This window comes from Molossus molossus, unplaced genomic scaffold (genome assembly GCF_014108415.1).
Source record: "Molossus molossus isolate mMolMol1 unplaced genomic scaffold, mMolMol1.p scaffold_m16_p_3, whole genome shotgun sequence".
Taxonomy (NCBI): Eukaryota; Metazoa; Chordata; class Mammalia; order Chiroptera; family Molossidae; genus Molossus; species Molossus molossus.
The window spans coordinates 92,487,315-92,501,676 of NW_023425366.1; positions in this window are offsets into that span (position 1 = coordinate 92,487,315).

Below are 14,362 nucleotides of genomic sequence, written 5' to 3' on the forward strand. Positions count from 1 at the left end.
TAAAACACTCTCCGCCACGTAGCGGAGTTGGCCATTGGGGGAGCCAGAGCCTTTCTTAAGAGCTTCCCATGTTCCATGTCCAGGTTCAGTTTACAGCTGCAGGCCCAGAATCCACGCTTTCCAGCTAACACGCTCAACCCCCAGGGTGCTAACGGCCGTTTCTGCTACCTGGTGCACTTAACGCTCTGACCGCTTGTGAACCCTGAGCTTCCCCGAGTGCGCGGGAGAGATCGTGGCCTAGAACAACAAGCAAACGCGAGGAGATGCTACGTTGAGGAGGTGCGTATGTAGACTTACAGAAGGGTCAGACCAAAGGGGCCACCCTAGGTAGGAGAGGGCAAGGTCCCGAACTAAAGTGAGATCAATAAAAACCGAAAGAATGGTCCCACTGGTCGGGAGACTACACTGGCCACAAAGTGCGGGCGTTCTTTGCCTCCCTATTCATGGGACCAAATGTCCACATCTGTGGATTGCGGTGAAGACTTCTGCTTGCTCACAACAGCTGATCAAGTACAAATTCTGTTTGATTGACTCAAAGTCACTGTGTCATTTTGGTTTTCTTCACTTCCATCTTCTGTAGTTTTGCTCCTGGAAGAATCCTTCTTTTCTGTCTTATCTACTTGTTTCCATCCCTCGTGATATCCGCGTAACAGCATCATATTGGTTTGGATTATTTGGTAGAACGCAACAAAAATGGGGTCTGACTAACTTCAGTAAAAAATGAACTTTCTGGAAGGAAATGGGGTAGTCCATCCAATAGGAGGACAAGATGAGTGACCAGATATCAGGAAGGATGAAAAGCAGGGTAAAGCTGGAAAAGTAATGGACTGTCTCTTCAGAATCACCAAAAGGATGAGCCAAAACCAACTATTTTTCCTTTTATGTCATTCTGCTCCGGATGCAGTTTCCAAGGTTGAGACTCCCAGGAGGACCATCTGAAGTGGGGGAAGGGAAGACCCCCAATGCTGGTACCCAGGCAGGTGGAACGGATGCTGGGCAGGCATCCCCACTGCCTTCTGTCGCAGTTGTGCATGGACGTACTTGCACGTGCAGCAGTGGCATGAAGCTCGAAGAAATAACACATTAGATGCCACTCTTAAAAGCACAGGGCCCCAGCCCAGCCGGTGTGGCTCAGTGGATTGAGCATCAACCCATGGACAGAGAGGTCCCGTGTTTGATCCCCAGTCAGGGCACATGCCCTGGATATGGGCTCAGTCCCCAGTGGGGAGTGTCCAGGAGACAGCCAATTGATGTTTCTCTCTCACATAGATGTTTCTATCTCTTTCTCCCTTCCACTCTCTCTCTACAAAATCAATAAAAACATATTAAAAAAAAAAAAAAAAAAAAAGCACAGGGCCATCCAACTACCCTTTACTTTATGGCTAAAGACATCCTGCTCCACCACCTGCACTTGGTGCCTCTCATTCCTGCCTTTAACACGCAGTTTCTCATTTCGGTATCTGACTTGCACGCTGAACATTCCCCTGCTCTTGCCCATTAAGTAATTCTGATTATTTCCATTTGTCATAAAGAAAAACCAAGGTAAGACTACAGAAAATATCCCCCCCCCCCCAAAAAAAGGCGTTTTCAACCACTTCAATGCTGCCCAATAGAACTCTCTACAATAATGGAAGCGTTCTATCTCCAGGCTGTCCAATGTGCTTGTCACTGGCCTCATGTGGCTGCTGAGCACTTGAAATGTGACTAGTGAGACTAAGAAACTGAATTGTATTTAGTTTCAATTAATTTAAATTGAAATACCCAAATGTAGGCAGTAGATACCATAGTGGAACAGATATTTATTCTCCAAGAAACTCCCTCACTGTATTTATTTGAAATCTGTGCTCCTTGTATACCCGGCAGCCCTCGTATGTTCCATGAATGTGGGGTGTTCAAAGCTAAATTAAATGTTTTTCTGAGAAAGTTAAAAGCAAGTCTGAACCCATTATATGAATAAACAAACAAAAAAAAGGAACCTTGTGGCTAATGAACTTGCATCTGGTCACCCAAAATCTAACCCATCCCCAGATAAATACACAAAACTCCAGAATGTCCTGAGCTCTAGCCCTGGCTCTCACTAGGCATGTGACGCTGGGCAAGCCCAGTTTTCTCTTTCATTTCTTGAAAAGAAAGGGGCTAGACTAGATGTGCTCAGATCCCTCTTCCAACTCTAAAACCTTAATTTTTATTCTCCTCCCACTAAAATCTAGAAGCTACAGGATAGGGATTGCAAGGGAATGTTAGCCCATCATCTGGAGATTCTGATTTTCAAAGAGATCTTAGAAATCCTTTTTTATTGTTGAAGTCTAAAGCAATTTTTAAGAAAATCTCTGTGAGCAAAGCAAAACTCACCCATGGCAGGGTGTGACATGGATTGCTTCAGACAGATTATAACTAAAAGCCTGGAGCCCCTGCACTTGGTCCTTTCGAGTGATGCTATGAAAAGAACTAAACTATAAAGGAAACTCAAGGCTTCTGTGAGTCATTAAAATTTGCATTTTACAGGAAATGCATTCAATTTACTCTCAGATAAAATTGCAAATGATTACTGCCCAGGAAATGCTGATCCGTCACTGAAGCAGTACTTAATGCCACAAACCTCACTGCAGTGAAAGAGCATAAACACCAGGTGGCAGCATTATATCATCAAAGATGCTCAGAATTGTAATGGAGGTATTTTTATTAAAAATTGTCTTGCTATAGTGTCAAATCAACCTACATTTCTTCTAGATCTCTTCATAGCTGGTTAATGTCTTTATATTTATTTTTAATCTAGTATTCTTATTTAAAATCTATTATTATTGTAAGGTTCAGAGTTACCAATACCTTTGGAGTTAAATAGTATAAAATTGCATAAGGGGAATTTTTAATGACATTTTAAACTTTTTTTTATTGTCGAAGCTATTACAGTTGTTCCCATTTTCTCCCCCTTTGTCCACCTCCACACAGTACCACCACCACCACCACCACCACCACCACCACCTTCCCTCTGGCTACGCCACATTGTTGTCTGTATCTATGGGTTATGCAAATATGTTCTTTGACTAATCTCTTCACCTTCTTTCATCCACTTCCCCTTTCCCCCTCCCCTCTGACAGCCATCAGTCTGTTCCATGCATCTGCCTCTGCTTCTATTTTGTTCATCAGTTTATTTTGTTCATTAGATTACACATATAAGTGAGATCATATGGTAGTTGTCTTTCTCTGATTGGCTTATTTCACTTAGCATAATAATGAGATTTTTTTAAGTAGTGTCCTTGCTTATCATAAACCTATTTGTGTTATGGGCTCCTGGGAGTGATGAATGTTTCATTTTGTAAGCAAAATCTGGATGGTTTAGATTCAGGTCCTGGAATCCCAGAAGTACTATACAGTCGCTCAGAAGATGACTTAGATAATAAGCAAAAAATCTCTTTTAAAATACAGGAATTGCACCTTTATGTATTCTGGAAATAAAACCCAAATTCGGGTCTCAACTGTAATGCTTAAAAAACTGGTCTCCAAATAACTGGGAATCATTCTCCCATCCCCCACTTCCACCCACTTGTCCTCCAGTTTGTCTCCCATGTACCATGGGAAGCTGCCATCTCCTTGCGGTTCACAACAACACATATTTTACTACAATAAAAAAATTATGGCCTGGCCGGTGTGGCTCAGTGGTGGAGCATCAACCCATGCACCAAGAGGTCACCGGTTCGAATCCTGGTCAGAGCACATGCCCAGGCTGTGGGCCTGATCCCCCGGGGGGGGGGGGGCATGCAGGATGTGGCCAGTCAATGTTCTCTCTCATCAATATTTCTATCTCTCTCCCTCTCCCTTCTTCTCTCTCTAAAATCAGTGAAGAAAAATATTTTTTTTAAATTATTTTTGTGTATGTGAAAATATATGTGTTTATGTGTGTGTGTATATATATACACACATATGTGTGTGTGTGTGTGTGTGTGTATACCCATAATGCTGTTATCTACCTAAAAAGTAACAATAATTCCTTAATATCATTAAATATCCAGAAAGGGTTCTAATTTTTAATTGTCTCACAAATCCTCTATTCTTTTTTTCAAATTGAATTAATTGGGGTAACATTGGTTACTACAAATCAATTCTTTAAAAAAAACAATTGCCCAACCCTTCCGCCCCTCCGGTCCTCCCCCACTCGGAATTCCACTGGGCTGCAGTCCTCGCATTGGATAGAACACTGTTGGAAGGGGCAGTGCCAAGGCCAATAAGCAAGTTCTGACTTGAGCTCTGACCCTGAGGGCTCCCTCCCAAAATAGAGAACAAATATGCCTCATCTCCCTTCTTAGAGGAGGCACAGAAGCAAATCCCTGGCAGTTTTAGAACAGCCATTTTTTATCCCTGATTCTAGCAATCATGAGTTCAAACATAATAAAGTCAATTTTCAGAGCACCCTGATACAAATTTAGCAATATTTTAATTGTAAAGAAAAAACATATCTCATTCTTTCCTTCTTTTACTCCCTTTTATTTAATGAGACAGAAATTAATACTATATTGAAACATTCAGCTCCTTAGGGACCCTACCAGCCCTGTAAGACCCTTGTTAAACCTGAAGACAGGTTTACGTGCGCAGACGCAGAGAGAACACATCTTCAGAGGACGTGGGGCTCAGGGACCATGTTTGGCCCCAAGGTGACAAACCCTTGGCGCCTGCCAGAGCTGGACAAGAGCACACTAAGCCAAGCAGAACGGAACCAACCATCTCTCTCCTCGACCCAGCCTCCCCTCCCCAGCAGGCTTGTTTTCATTTGTCCTTTTGTTCTGCAGTTTTGCTCCACGCCAGGCCTGCAGGGGGTCTGTAGTGTGTCTGAGAAGAGTCCAGGTGTATTCGCTCTAGCATCTCTGCCGCAAGCATTTGCCACAAACATTTTCGCCACATAACTAATTGGCTGTAAGGCAATTTTGCTGTAAAACACAAAAAAAAATCATGAAAATAAAAGAGAGATAGAGAAAAGGGCATAATGAAGCTTAAAAGACTTTGTGGCAAAATACAAAATATTTGAATACATTTAAAATGTGTGCGGATTCACAGCTGTGCAAATAACTGGTTCTATTCTGTGGATTGTTCGTAAGCACCTGTCTTCATTCTGTGGGAAATATGAGCTGAATTCTGTGCCCTCGAAAAGGGCCCTTGGCCTCTCTTTCTCCTCCCAGTATAGTGTCTCTCAAGATAAGAAACCAAATCCTGGGGCAAATCATAGTCATCTGGAAGAAATGCTAAATGCTAATTATTTTAAGACCACCACCATGTCTACTCATCACAGTACAGACCCTTATGAGAGCTAAGATTTATATATACTGTATAAATTTTTATAATGCAAGAACTTTGTCAATGAAATAATGAAAGCTAACTGACAACTAGTTTTAACACATTAAGTCAGCCGAAGGTGGTTGATTCTTCAAGGCAGAAATGAAACCAAACCAAACAGAACCAAAGCCAACCAGGTATCTCATCTTTCTTATGACAAAATTGCTGTATGGCCAATTCGTTATGCAGCCAAGATGTCTAGAGCAAAGAGGCTGTGGTGAGCATACAGGACAGTCTGAGGGCCACCGCAGAGCCCCCGCTCAGGAAGCAAGGAAGAAAGTCCAGCAAAGGGCCAGGCTCTCCGATTCTGCTAATGGGTGAAGAATCGGGGGCCTACATTCTGCCAGGAAACTCGGCAATCTACAGAGAGACTTCAAATTCCGCACAACACAACTTCTCCAAATGTATCCTAAGGAAATAATCGTGGCGGTGCATGTGACGTAGCCAAAAGGATAGTCATCAGAAATGACAGATCACATGTCTGGTTGTGTTAGAAATAACGAAACGACTATGGTATATCCATTAAACAAAATAATATTCAGCCCTGTATATTGGTTTGATAAAAGTAATAATACTGGAATGTGTTTGATATATTATGTGGGAAAATCAGATTCTAAAATAATCTGTGCTGAATGGTTCTATTTTTATAGTATCTATTTTGATAACATTTCATGGAATGGTCTACACAAAATGGCTAACGGTGATGCCTCTGGAGTATAGGATTATGGTTGGTTTTATAGTTTTTCCCTTTTTCTTTTGATTCTCATTTTTTCCTCTATCTGTATTTTTCTACAATAAAAATATATTGCTTGTGTATTAAAGAAAAATCAGTAAGTGGGCTCCAAACGTGAATACAGTCTGCGGGGCCTTACTCATAAAAGTCAATGACTGAGAGAGACAGACAATGTTGAAAGCCAGAGAGGTATGGCACCTGTCGAACACGAACATCAACAAGGAGACTGAAGCCAAAACAAGACCTATCCCAGCATAGCACGGTTTCAAGGTAGCAGCCAATCCCAGGAAGGAGAAATCCCACGAGCCACAGGTCACGTCAGAGACCAGAGATGCTGCAGGCAAACTGGTAAGATGTTACTGACACCCACCAAGCACCTTCTCTCCTTCGACTTGAGTGATTCTTTTTTATTCTCACCCAAGGATATTCTTCCATTGCTCTTTAGTTAGAGTGGAAGGGAGAAAGGAAAAGAGAGAGAGAAACATCGATGTGAGACACATCGATTGGTTGCCTCCCACACGACCGCCACTGGGGCCAGGGATCAAACCTGCAACCCTTCAGTCCTCAGGTAGACACTCTAATCACTGAGTCAAACCAGCCAGGGCTGATTCTTTTTTTTTATTTATTTATTTTTTTATTGTTGACATAATTACATATATCCCTTTATCCCCCCATTCTCCTCCTCCACCAGGCCCCAGACCCACCTCAGGCCTTCACCACACTATTGTCTGTGTCCTTGGGTTACGCATATATGCACATAAATTCTTTGGTTAATTTCTTCCTGTCTACCCCCCCCCCCCCACCCTTCCTCTCTGGGGTCTGTCAGTCTGTTCCATGCATCCATGCCTCTGGACCTGCTTTGTTTGTCAGTTTATTTTGTTCATTAGATTCCATATATGTGAGATTGTGTGATGTTTGTCTTTCTCTGACGGGCTTACTTCACTTAGCATAATGGTCTCCAGGTCCCTCCGTGCTGTCTCAAAGGGTAAGACAGCCTTCTGTTTGACAGCCGCATAGTGTTCCATTGTGTAAATGTACCATCTGATAAAGGGTTAATTTCCAAAATATATAAAGAACTCATACAACTCAACAAAAGGAAGACAAACAATTCAATTAAAAAATGAGCAAAGGACCTGAATAGACACTTCTCCAAACAGGACATAAAAGAGCCAAGAGACATATGAAAAAATGCTCAACATCACTAATCATCAGAGATGCAAATTAAACCAACAATGAGGTATCACCTCACACCTGTCAGAATGGCCGCCATCAACAAATCATCAGGCAAGTGCTGGCGAGGGTGTGGAGAAAAGGGGACTCTAATACACTGCTGGTGGGAATGCAGACTGGTGCAGCCACTGTGGAAAACACTATGGTGTTACCTCAAAAAGTTAAAAATGAAGCTACTGTTTGACCCAGTGATCCCACTTCTAGGAATACATCCTAAGAAGCCTGAAACACCAATCAGAAAGAATATATGCACCCCTGTGTTCATAGCAGCACTATTTACGATCGCTAAGATCTGGAAATAGCCCAAGTGCCCATCAGTAGATGAGTGGATAAAATGATTCATGATACATAAACTCTTTTTATATAAAGCTGATAGTGAAATAAATCTAAGTTTCTATAGATTCCTAAAAAGCGGCTCATAAAATCTTAGCCTGGGAAAGAGAACATTGTATTTTCACATGCACATCCCTGCCCTCATCCAGAGAAAACTGCCACATGTGTGGAAGAGAAAATTTGGCCGTGTCTTAGATAAACAAGGTTAATAATCGGCCCAAGCTTTGCTGTCAATGGTGCTTTTTAAAAAGGGACTTGGAACTTATTCCTCTGTAAGTCTGAGCACCGTTAACTCAAACCTATATTACTATCAGAACAGGTCCCTTATATTGGTGGGCCTGAATTGGTTTTCCTCCTATACCCTGTGTTTCCGTCTTGCCTGCCTGTCCGCAGTGGGCCAAGGTACACAAGGAACACACCCTCACAGCACAGGTCTCTGCAGAGACACCCCACAGCCCGTCAGCGACTCTGTCTGCTTCTTAAAAACCAATTCTTCATTGGCAGGACTTAAAGGCTATCCTTTTTGACAATACTACATGGGACCAATAACTCAGTATCAATGTTATGGGTAGAGTAATCTGACTTATTTTGAGCTTCCAGTTTCGCAAAGATGGTAAAAACTCAATTTTCATGAGTTTGGAATTCCGTCCTTTTCATCGGTTGTATCGAAGTGTGCAGGTGTCGATATCCAGCCAATGCCTTGAGAAGTGTGTTCCATGGCGTTCTGTCATCATCCATCAGGGACCCCCGGGCTGCACCCTGCTGCCCCAAAGGCCAAGAGGGTCCACACCGCTGTGGGCTGGATACACCACCCGGAAACTCTAGCAAAGTGAGTCCAGGTCGGTGGAAGTTCACCCACTTGTGCCAAAGGCATTGTCCCCTCAACCGAACATTAAGTGGCCTTTCCAAGTCGCGTGAATTCAATGAGGGAAGAGAATCTCTGCCCTAGATGAAAAAAAAAAATATTCCACTGAGTCTATAACTAATATCTATCATTTTCTTACACATGTATTTATCAAGGGCTTTTTGTAAGAGAAAGCTAGCAATAACTCATCTTTACTCAATTCCCTTAAACCTTCCTTTTCTTTTCTTTCACATTCAGGTGTTTCTAAATGACACACCGCGCGGTGGAATTAACTGACACTGGGCACATACTTGCCTGGCTCTGAGTTTTACTAGTCTGAGTGCCGTCTTCCCAGTGGGATGTAACGTTCCCAAGGTGAACACCACGGTCTTTATGGGATATTTCTGTGCCTCTTTTCTCCTTCAATCCATACTGTAGTAGGTGCTGAATAAATGTGGGCCATCCTGTGTTCCCCTGTGACGAGGGCAGCAGTAACGCACACTGTGGAGAGCGTGGGCCCCGGGTCCTGAGTGCTGGGCTTGACCACCAGCCCTCCACGGACTAACAGGGCAATCCTGGGCCGGTGACTGTGTTATCCACGCCTCGGTCTCCTCCTGCATGGACGTGGGTAGTAACAGTCCCCGCCACACTGAGTTCTTTAAAGGATTGACTGGCATAATGTATATCAAGCCCGTAGAAAAGTATGTGGCACAAATATAGGCCATTTTAAGGATGTCCATTAAATCAGTTCATAAAGCAGACCACTCTAAAGTGAATCATGTTTTCTCACACTATTCTATAAGAGTACTACACACTTATAGAGTTGGGGGGGGTTGTTTTGTTGTTTTGGTTTTTGGTTGTTTTTTTTTGCTTTGGGGGATTTTGGGGTTTTGTTGATTTGTTTGTTTATACAAAGACTGGCATCCAATGACTAGTTGCCAGTCCAGCGAAATTCTAGCGAAACAAAAATAGGGCAAATGTAAACCTTTGCAATTAATCAAAATAGTAATATGACTCACATATTAGTACACCAACAAAATCTCTATTTCTGAAAGCTTCAGCTTAAGCAATTGTTCTCTAGTACCCAGGTGACTACCTGTGTGTTGATTTAAAACCCTTCCAAAGATAACCTCTGTGCTGTGAAGAGGCCTCCTTAGCCCTGGGCATTTCATTCATCATCCTCGGCTTTTACTGAAAAAAAGTTAGCTGTTCACCTCTCTCTGAAGATCACATCCACTGTGTTCAAGACAAATTGGTTCTTTCTTTAATATATATATATATATATATATATATATATATATATATATATATATTTACCTCTAAGTCCTAATGAAGATATATTACTTCAAAAGCCACAAAACAGAGGTCCCAGATACAGCTTTTGAGTGAATCCCGAGAAAGGTCAGTGAGGCTGTAGTCATGAGAGGTTTCTGCTGCCTTGAATCAACCCCCTTAAAATGCTCCTCCAAGCCCTCTGCAATCTGTGCTCACCAGCCTTGGAGGGTCAAGGAAGGGCCATCCAATGGCAATGACTTGCATCTCTGATATAGGCAACAGAACAATGATTTTTTTTTTCCTTGAAGGAGAATAACTCTACGTGCCTTTCATGCACTATGTGCAGAGGGGAAGCCCAGATGGCAGCATAAAATGCTTTCCACAAAAGATGTACTAATTCTCTTTCCTCAAGCCCTTAGGAGGGAAGTGGCTAAGAGTGTTCTGTCAGACAAGGAAATACTCAGAGAGACATCAAGGTCCAGAAGAGCTCAAACCTCCACTCAGTCAAGTACAAAGACACGCTTTAAAGTATTGGTAACAGCTCCCTCTATTCTCCCAGAAGCTCAAAGTGGTATGTATCCCAGTCAGAGGTCTTCACAGCATCTTTATGGAGAAGTGAGGGGAAAATGGGTACGGAGATATGGAGTGATTTTCCAAAAACCACTCAGCAAGACAGTGGCAGATCAAGAAAACGGTGTTTCTGCTTCTGATAGCCACGTTTCATTTTCTCCAACACAAGAACTGATCCTGGGTACCCAAACACACATCTTTCTTTGTAAGAAAACCAGCTGAAAATGTAAGGTGGAAAAACAAAATACCATCTTCACAAGGGTCTTGATTGTCCTCAAGATGCTCCCGGCCGCGGCCATCGCTCCTGGCTCTGGGAGGCTCAGATTCGGCCCGTGGCTCTCACTCCGGCTGTGCGGAGCCCTTCGGAGAGTACTGGAGGGGTGACAAGAGCCACATGGAACTTTCCACCTGACTTCAGCCAGAACAGCTCTAAGCGTATCTTCTTCAAGGCGTCCATAATTTTTTAATATATTTTTTAACAATGTAGTCTACTCCTACTCCTTTAAAAATGAAGGAAAAGAAGCATAGAGGAGTTAAATAACCAGAGAGAAGTACTGGTAAAAGAGTGAGTGGTGGGCCCTGGCCTGTTTGGCTTCAGCAGTTGGAGCATTGGCCTGCGGTCCGGAGAGACCCGGGTTTGGTTCCCGCTGAGGGCATGTGCCTTGGTTGCAGTTTGTCCCCGGCCCTGGTTGGTCGTGCAGATGGCAGCCACTCGATGTGTCCCTTTCACATCAGTGTTTCCCTCTCTCTCTCTCTCTCTCTTCTTCTTTCTCCCTCCCACTCTATCTGTGCAAAGAATGGAAAAATGTCCTCGGGTGAGGATAAAAAAAAAAGAGTAAGTGGTGGGAATCAATATGTCTAGTAAGCAGCCAATGCCTGGTGTCTAAACAATGAAAGAAAGTAAACTTGGATTGTCCCAGGGCCCAGGAGGATGAGCATTTTCAAGAGATAATTCCTGTCCAGCCAGTATGGCTGAGTAATTGAGTGTCGACCCACGCACCAAGAAGTCACTGGTTCGATTCCCGGTCAGGGCACATGCCTAGGTTGTGGGCCAGATCCCAAGTGGCGGGCAGGAGGTAGCCAATCAATGTTCTTTCTCATCAATGTTTCTGTCTCTTTCTTCCTCTCTCTCTAAAATCAATAAAGGGGAAAAAAATAGAGAAAGAGAGAGAGAGAATGAAAGAGATAATTCCTCATAAATGCATAATACAAACCCAAGACGGGCTTTTGCTGATAGACTTTCCTTTGGCTTTGAGCATCACTGTCTTTGGAAACAGTGAAATAACTAATGGCAGCGTGACAACTGATCTCTTTCATCATAAATACATTTGTCCTCCTGCAAATTAATCTCACCAATCCTTTCCTTCTCTCTCATTTCTAAACTCCTCCTCCTTTCCTTGGCTACCTCTTCAAACCCCAGCCCTTCTAAGAGGTCTTATTCTGAATTAGTAAAATCAATTTACTACCACACAATTGCATGTAAATTGTATTACCCAAAAGCATCCATTCAATCTTGCACCTGTGGCCAATTTTGTTTTGTGAATAACTCAGGAAAGAATACTGAAAACAATACCAGAGATAATATAAGCCTGTTAGTTCCCTTCATCTATTGGAACAGAGGAACTGGATGATACAAGGAAAAGTGCTCAAGAGGCCATTCAAACCACCTTCACAGAGCAGCATCCTTAGACTCTGACAATAAGAAGCGATTTGAAAGGCACTCAGAGATAAGCTTTAACACACACTTTAAATAAAATTGCCCCCCTGCCTTCTCGTCTCAGTTCAATAATCCCATATCTACATTCTGTTCTAATATTTTTACTTTCTATTTCTCTTCATCTTTTGACCCTTCTCTATACTCTTCTTGATTCTTCATATTGCCCTCTCATCTTGAAATGGCAGCTTGTCCACTAAGCTTCCATGAGATGAACATAGAAAAGAACATTGTTCTAAGCTCCCCCATACTACACTCCTAATTGGGCATCTGAGTTGCTTTTTTCCAAATTACCCAAAAGCCTACTAGCAAGTACTATTGTTAACATTTCGGCGTATATTCTCTCAGAGTTTTTTCTATGTACACAGATGGATAGATAGATAGATAGATCGATGATAGATAGATGATAGATAGATAGATAGATAGATAGATAGATAGATGATAGACAGTCTTATTTCTCATGTTTTGTAAACTGTTTTATTCAACAATATATTTGGGCCATCTGTCTATATCATTAAAATAGATTAATAGTATTGCTTTCATGCTTTTACACTGGTCCATCATCTGAATGCAACAACAATTAAATCCAGAATGAATTCTGACTTCCAGGAATTTGCTTCCTTAGACTATTCAGTGTTCATTATTCCAGCAATTTCTAACTGGATTCCTCATCTGCTTTCGCCTCCCTAACCCATCATCCACATCACTGCCTTCCTAAAACACAGGGAGGATCATGCTACTCCCCTTTTTAGAATCCTTCTACTGCTCTTCGGATAAAAATCCAAACTCCTTTCCAGACCTTCCCAAAACCTGGCTCTACTCCAGGTTTCCTGCTCCATTCCCAGCACCCCTGTCCCCCATCTCTCCAAGCCTATTGGGTGTCATACTTCTCACCATTTCCTGCACACTCTGTGGAAAGCCAAGCCTCTGTGTGCTCCCTACTACCTATAATGCCCTACCCACCTTGTCTACCTGGCAAATTCCCACTCCTCTTTTAAGGTCCTCCTCCGTGGCCTTCCACACCACCAGGAGAGTTAGTTGCTTTTTCTCTGTATATAAAACCACTTCTATATTTCTACATAATGGTACTTATGTGGTTATAATATGTTATGTTCAATTTACCTCTCCAACAATTCTAGCTTTATCCCTAATGCTGTGTCCAGTAACTGCCACTCAATAAATGTTTGTTGAGACTAATTCAATCCCTCAATCTGTGGACCAGGTTTACAAAAAGATGGGATGAGGCATTCAGCTCAGCGTAAATTCTGGGCCCAAGGATGAGGCAGACTTCTACCCATCACAGTTGTATCCCTGATTCATCAAAAGCAATTGAAAATGCTAATGTATTTTTCTCTCTCTAACTTCTAGCTTGAAGGCAACACCCAGATACGCACGGGATAGAGCTTTCAGGATGTATCATTGATAGTATGTCAACTCTTTCTATGGGTGGAAGGGAACAGTGAATTCGGGTATTGTGTCCAGCGTTGTATTGTGGTCCACACACCTCCGGGAAGAGGCACCGGCTGTGACCGCAGTCCGTGCTGCTACGGAAAACAATAAAAGTTTGCCAACAACACGTAACTAACTCTTACATGTGAATTTTGGCAAGTGTGAAATATTTCATTAATTTCACCAGTCCACTTACTTTTTCCTTCCCCTTCCAAGAAAGAATACACAACTTTCTGCTAAACAGAATCAGCCAAAAAATATCGAGCAACGTGGTCTTAGAAGGTATTTCCTGGAAACCAAAAAAAGGTACTAGGGGGATCAGTTGTCTAAATAACACTGGCTTCAGTGATATTAATGTGTGTTTTCAGTTTCCTCTTAAGGTTTCTTGAGTTAGTGGAGCATGATGATTCTTTTTTCAATAAAATGCAGTCCTTCAGTAATGCAATAAAATTCGTTTTGTGTTTTGCTTTGTTTTGTACTGTTTTCATTCTGTTTCTCATTGCCACTGATTTATAGGATATTTGACCTCCTAAGTGTGGTTTATATGGAGACTGAAACCCAATAAAGTCAAAATCAACACCGCAATAAAGTAGGTCAAAAAAAAAAAAAAAAGTAAGTGTTGCCAACTTAAAATTTTTTAACAAACCACTGGAGATACCTGATCTCAGACTTCCCTTGAAAGTCAATCAAGACAACAGTCCCACTTTTTAAAGACCTGTAGCAAAGAAATAAAAAAGTGCACAAACTATAAAAGCACAGCTCAAAAAATTTTCACAAATAAAGCCCACCAATGTCACTGGTATCTAGATCTAGGCAGCACCCCCAAAACCCCATTTGTGTCTAAAACATCTGAGCCGGTGGGAGATCACGTCCACAACACAAGGCCAAC